We start from the raw sequence: 7342 nt of genomic DNA, 5'->3' as shown, positions 1-7342 counted from the left end.
AATATACATGCAAAAATCATCAACAAAATACTAGTAAACAGAGTTGAACAACACATTAAAAGGATCATACACCATGATCAAGTGGAATTTATCCCAGAGATGTAAGGATTCTTCAATATATGCAAATCAACCAATGTGATACACCATATTAACAAATTGAAGAATAAAAACCATATAATCATCTCAATAGATGCAGAAAGAGCTTTAGACAAAATTCAACACCCATTTATGATAAAAACTCCCCAGAAAGTGGGCACAGAGGGAACCTACCTCAACAAAATAAAGAACATATATGACAGGCCCACAGCAAACATCATTCTCAATGGTGAAAAACTGAAAGCATTTCCTCTAAGATCAGGAGCAAGAAAAAGATGTCCACTCTTGCCACTATTATTCAACATAGATTTGGAAGTCCTAGCCACAGCAATCAGAGAAGAAAAAGAAATACAAGGAATCCAAATTGGAAAGGAAGTAAAACTGTCACTGTTTGCAGATGACATGATACTATACATTGAGAATCCTAAAGATGCCAGCAGAAAACTACTAGAGCTAATCAATGAATCTGGTAAAGTAGCAAGATACAAAATTAATGCACAGAAATCTCTTGCATTCCTATACACTAACAACAAAAGATCAGAAAGAGGAATTAAGGAAACAATCCCATTCACCACTGCAACCAAAAGAATAAAGTACCTAGAAATAAACCTACTAAGGAGGTGAAAGACCTGTACTCAGAAAACTATAAGACACTGATGAAAGTAATCAGAGATGACACAAACAGATGGAGAGATATACTATGTTCTTGGATTGGAATAATCAATGTTGTGAAAATGACTATACTACTCAAAGCAATCCACAGATTCAATGGAATCCCTATCAGATTACCAATGGCATTTTTTACAGAACTAGATCTGTAAAAAAAATCTTAAAATGTGTATGGAGACACAAAAGACCCAGAATAGCCAAAGCATTCTTGAGGGAGAAAAACGCAGCTGGAGGAATCAGGCTTCCTGACTGCAAACTATACTACAAAGCTACAGTAATCAAGACAATATGATACAGGCACAAAAACAGAAATATAGATCAATGGAACAGAATAGAAAGTCCAGAGATAAAGCCACGCACCTATGGTCAACTAATCTATGACAAAGGAGGCAAGGATATACAATGGAGAAAAGACAGTCTGTTCAATAAGTTGTGCTGGGAAAACTGGACAGCTACATGTAAAAGAATGAAATTAGAACACTCCCTAACACCATACACAAAAATAAACTCAAAATGGATTAAAGACCTAAATGTAAGACTGGACACTATAAAACTCTTAGAGGAAATATAGGAAGAACACTCTTTGACATAAATCACAGCAAGATCTTTTTTGACCTACCTCCTCAAATAATGGAAGTAAAAACAAAAATAAGGAAATGGAATGTAATGAAACTTAAAAGCTTTTGCCCAGCAAAGGAAACTGTAAACAAGATGAAAAATTAACCCTCAGAATGGGAGATAATATTTTCAAATGAATCAACGGACAAAGGATTAATCTCCAAAATATATAAACAGCTCATGCAGCTCAATATTAAAAAAAAAACAACCCAATCCAAAAATGGGCAGAAGACCTAAAGAGACATCTCTCCAAAGAAAACATACAGATTGCCAAAAGGCACATGAAAAGATGCGCAACATCACTAATTATTAGAGAAATGTAAATCAAAACTACAATGAGGTATCACCTCACACCAGTTAGAATGGGCATCATCAGAAAATCTACAAACAACAAATGCTGGAGAGGGTGTGGAGAAAAGGGAATCCTCTTGCACTGCTGGTGGGAATGTAAATTGATACAGCCCCTATGGAGAACAGTATGCAGGTTCCTTAAAAAGCTAAAAATAGAATTACCATATGACCCAGCAATTCTACTCCTGGGCGTATACCCAAAGAAAACCATAATTCAAAAAGACACATGCACCCCAGTGTTCATGGCAGGACTATTTACAATAGCCAGCTCATGGAAGAAACCTAAATGCCCATCAACAGACAAATGGATAAAGAAGATGTGGTACATATATACAATGGAATATTACTCAGCCATAAAAAGGAACGAAATTGGGTCATTTGTGAGACATGGATGGACCTAGAGACTGTCATACAGAGTAAAGTATCACATATTAATGCATATATGTGGAATCTAGAAAAATGGCAGAGATGAACCAGTTTGCCAGGCAGAAATAGAGACACAGATATAGAGAACAAACGTATGGACACCAAGGGTGGAAAGTAGTGGTGGGGTGGTGGTGGTGGGATGAATTGGGAGATTGGGATTGATGTATATAAAGTAATATGTATAAAATAGATAACTAATAAGAACCTGCTGTATAAAAAATAAAATAATATTCAAAAAAGAAAAAAAAAGAACATATGTAAATAACAATGCACACAGAAAGTTGAACAGTATCTGGGGAGATGTGGGAATGGGAAGTTAGTGTTTAATGGGCATAGAGTTTCAATTTGGGAAGATGAAATTGTTCTGGAATGGTTGGTGATGATGGTTGCACAACAATATGAATGTACTTAACGCCACTGAACTGTACACTTAAAAATGGGTAAAGTGGTAAATTTTATGTTATGTTTACTTAACACAATAAAAACAAGAATGGAGACTTCATATCTACAGGAATGTAAAGGACTGTCTGGTAAAACCAGGTGTTTTATGTGGGAACTGGCCTTCTAGAGTGAAGCCTTCAACATCTCAGCGTTTCACAGCAGCTGACTTGCCACTGATTCAACAGAAGATGAAACCTGCAAGTTGGTAAAATTTTGTCCATCAGTACAAAAGCCTCTGCTAGATTTTCTACTGTCTTAACCTTAAATTCAAACAGGCATTAAAGGTTGACCAGACAAATGAGGAATGTCAGAAAGAAAGAGCAATGTTAATAATTAGCAACAATGGCCAAAGTGGGAATGATTAATCCAGAAAACAGAAGAGAACTTTAAAATTCTCTCTATACCTGGTATCTTTAGAGATCTTTTAGAGAGATATTACATTTATTAAATAAGAGCAATATGCTGTAAAAAAGGAACACATAAAAATGTAACCAATGGAAAAACTCAGTCGAAAAGTACAGAAAGAAATTAAGCAAATCTAGAAAAAGAATAAAAAGGACCAAAAACAGGAAAGGAAAATATGAGAATAAAGATTAAAGACATATGGATAAATTCAAGATTTGCTACCTAAAAATGGAAGTCCCTGAAAGAGAAAGAAGAGGTTAATAAACTCTCAGAGAAATGATAAAGGAGGCAACGCTGAAACAAAGCATGAGTCTCTAGGTTGGAAGGGCCTACCAGGTACCCAGCAAAGGGAAGAAAAGATGTTTGCCTGGACATGTTATTGTGAAAATTCAGAATGCTGAAGTTTCCAGAAAGAAAAGAACAAAGTTAAAAAACAGGTCACCTTACAACTCAACAATAAAAAGACAAATAACTCAATTTACAAAATGGACAAAGTATTTTAATGAACAAGAAAATAAACAAATGACCAATAAGCACATGAAAAGATGCTCAATAATCATTAGCCATCAGGGAAATCCAAACCAAAACAGCAATGGGATACCACCTAACAGCCACTAGGATGGCTATGATCAAAGAGACAGATGATAAAAAATGTTGGTGAGAATGTGGATGGATCGAAACCCTTATACATTGCTGTTGGGATGGAGAGTGGTGTACTGCCTTGGAAAAAGTCTGATAGCTTCTCTGAGGGTTAAACGTTGTTACCATACATATGACCCAACAATTCCACTCCTAGATATCTAGCCAAGAGAAATGAAAACAAATATTCACACAAGAAGCTGTAAAAAAAGTTCATAGTGGTATTATTAATAGCCCCAAAGTGGAAACACCCCAACTCATGAAGGGATCAATAAAATGTACTGCATCCATACAATGAAATATTATCTGGTGATAAAAAGGAATGAAGTACTGACACGTGTTTCAACAGGGATGAGCCTTGGAGATATTTTCCTAAATGAAAGAAGTCAGTCACAAAAGACGACATATTTAAGATTCCCTTTATATGAAACGATGAGATTAGGCAAATCTATAGAGACAGAGAGGAGATTAGTGGTTGCCTAGGGAAGTGGAGGCTGGGAGAAAAGGGGGAGTGACTTTAATGGGTACAGATTTCTTCTGGGGGGAAGAAAATATTCTAAAACTTTTGTGGGGATGGTTGCACAGCTCTGTGATTATACTAAAAGCCACTGGATTGTACATTTTATTTTATTTTATTTTGTGTGTGTGTGTGTGTGTGTGTGTGTGTGTGTGTGTGGTACGCAGGCCTCCCACTGTTGTGGCTTCTCCCGTTGCGGAGCACAGGCTCCGGACGCGCAGGCTCAGCGGCCATGGCTCACAGGGCCAGCCGCTCCGCGGCATGGGGGATCTTCCCGGATCAGGGCACGAACCCTTATCCCCTGCATCGGCAGGCGGACTCTCAACCACTGCGCCACCAGGGAAGCCCGAATTGAACATTTTAAATGGGTGACTTGTATGATATGTGTGAATTATATCCCAACAAATTTATTTTTTTTTTAAAGTCACACTGTTATCAGGCTTCTGAGTAGCCCTGGATTCTAGAAGTCTATATATAATGTGGAAATAAACAAAGACCACACAGATTAGAATAAGAAAATGCTATTTATTCACATGTTTCTATAGCAAGGGAGTCAGCCACCATCACTTGGTTTTGCCAGAAACTCAAAGGCAGGCAGAGGAGTGGGAAAGCTTTTTACTGAAAAAAAGGGAAGGTTTCAGGTGTGCTCTAATTGGAGACTGGGGTGTTGGAAATCTGTAGGTGGGCTTGCTAGAGGCAGGGCATCCCATGTGATTGGTTAGGTGTGTATTTGGTTTTCTCTGGTTGGCACTAAATTGAAAGTGGGAACAAGACTTAGAGAAGCTGTCAGTTGTTACTCAAATTCTTGGATTTGGGACCAATTTTTTTTAAGGGTTTATTGTTTGATCTTCCTGGATTTTTTGTTAGAGACAGTGATCTGACCTACAAGTCTGACTTGTAGATAGTAGGTTTGTTCCCTGGCTCTGTAGATAATGGCTTCATTTCCTAGGCTGGTTGCCACAGATTTTGGGGCAGAGTTTTATTTTATTTATTTATTTATTTATTTATTTATTTATTTATTTATTTATTTATTTAATTGAAGTGTAGTTGATTTACAGTGTTGTGTTAAATTCTGCTGTAAAACAAAGTGACTCATTTATACACATATATGCATTCTTTTCTTATATTCTTTTCTGTTATGGTTTATCAGAAGATATTCAGTATAGTTCCCTGTGCTATACGGTAGGACCTTATTGTTTATCCATTCTATATATAATAGTTTGCATCTGCTAATCCCAAACTATGAATCACCTTCCCCGTGTCCCCCCCATCTCCCCACTGGCAACCACAAGTCTGTTCTCTATGTCAGAGTTTTATTTTTATATATGGTCTGGGCATTGTCCACTTGTATATTCAGTCTCTCAATATAAATGCTTTCAAAATTATGAAGGAATGAAAAAATATATATTAAAAACATATCTAAGGAGGGTCATCTGTGCCTCGCCTCTCCTCGTTCCAGCCCGCTCTGCCACCACAGCAATGGCCCAAGCTGATATTGCCCTGACTGGACTGGCTGTCATGGGCAGAACTTAATTTTGAATATGAACGACCATGGCCTTGTGGTCTGTGCTTTTAATAGGATAGTCTCCAAAGTTGATGATTTCTTGGCCAATGAGGCAAAGGGCACCAAGGTGGTTGGTGCTCACTCCTTGGAGGAGCCTTGGCAAATCATCCTACTTGTGAAGACTGTCCTGGCTGTCGATTTTATTGAAAAACTGGTACCCTTGTTGGACACTGGTGACATCATCATCAATGGAGGAAATTCTAAATACAGGGATACCACAAGACAGTGTTGAGACCCCAAGGCCAAGAGAATCTTGTTGGTGGGGAGTGGAGTTAGTGGTGGAGAGGAAGGGGTGTGGTATGGCCCATCATTTATGCAGGGAGGGAATAAGGAGGCTTGGCCTCACATCAAGGCAATCTTCCAAGGCATCACTGTGAAAGTGGGGACTGGAGGACCCTGGTGTGACTGGGTGGGAGATGAGTGGGCAAGACACGTTGTGAAGATGGTGCACAACAGGATAGAGTATGGAGACATGAAGCTGATCTGCGAGGCCTATCACTTGATGAAAAATGTCCTAGGCATGGAGCACGAGGAGATGGCAAAGGCTTTTAAGGAATGGAATAGTATAGGGCTAGAGTCATTCCTGATTGAAATCACAGCCAATATGTTAAAGTTCCAAGATACCAATGGCAAATACCTGCTGCCAAAGATCAGGGAGAGTACAGGGACAGAAGGGCACTGGGAAATGGACTGCCATCTCAGCTCTGGAATACGGTGTCCCTGTCACCCTCATCAGAGAAGCGGTCTTTGCTCGATGCTTATCATCTCTGAAGAATGAGAGAATCCAAGCCAGCAGAAAGCTGAAGGGACCTCAAAAGATCCAGTTTGAAGGAGATAAGGAATCATTCCTGGAGGGCATTTGAAAGGCCCTCTATGCTTCCAAGATCATCACTTATGCTCAGGGCTTTATGTTGCTAAGACAGGCAGCCACTGAATTTGGCTGGATGCTCAACTATGGTGGCATTGGCCTGATGTGGAGGGGGTGCTGCATCAGCAGGAGTGTGTTCTTAGGAAAGATAAAAGATGCATTTGATCGAAACCCAGGACTTCTGAATCTACTACTAGATGACTTCTTTAAGTCGGCTGTGGAAACTGCCAGGACTCCCGACCGTGAGCAATCAGTACTGGTGTCCAGACAGGCATTCCCATGCTCTGCTTCATCACTGCTCTTTCCTTCTATGATGGATACAGACACAAGATGCTGCCAGCCAACCTAATCTAGGCTCAGTTAGATTACTTTCAGGTCCACACCTATGAACTCTTGGCCACGCCAGGACTGTTTCTCCACACTAATTAGACAGGCCACAGTTCCAGTGTGTCCTTGTCTTCATACAATGCCTGATCAGATTCTGTTAGGCGCCACGACTCAGCAAACAGGGACATTCCATTTGTCACACAGCAGTACTTCCATGGCCCTTTGACCTACTTTCTGCTCAGATCTCTCTTTTTTTTTAAATTTAGTAGTAGTTTTATTTATTTATTTATTTATTTATTTATTTATTTATTTATAACATCTTTATTGGAGTATAATTTCTTTACAATGTTGTGTTAGTTTCTGCTGTATAACAAAGTGAATCGGCTGTTGCATACATATATCCCCATATCCCCTCACTCTT

At 39.0% G+C, this 7342-nt stretch overlaps 1 pseudogene; it reads left to right on the top strand.

Annotated features, from left to right (window-relative positions):
• The first annotated feature begins 5641 nt into the window (after positions 1 to 5641).
• LOC102983369 (6-phosphogluconate dehydrogenase, decarboxylating-like) lies at positions 5642 to 7068 on the top strand (annotated as a pseudogene).
• Positions 7069 to 7342: the final 274 nt, after the last annotated feature.

This window comes from Physeter macrocephalus, chromosome 18, assembly GCF_002837175.3.
Source record: "Physeter macrocephalus isolate SW-GA chromosome 18, ASM283717v5, whole genome shotgun sequence".
NCBI lineage: Eukaryota > Metazoa > Chordata > Mammalia > Artiodactyla > Physeteridae > Physeter > Physeter macrocephalus.
This window is presented reverse-complemented; position numbering and strand designations above follow the sequence as displayed.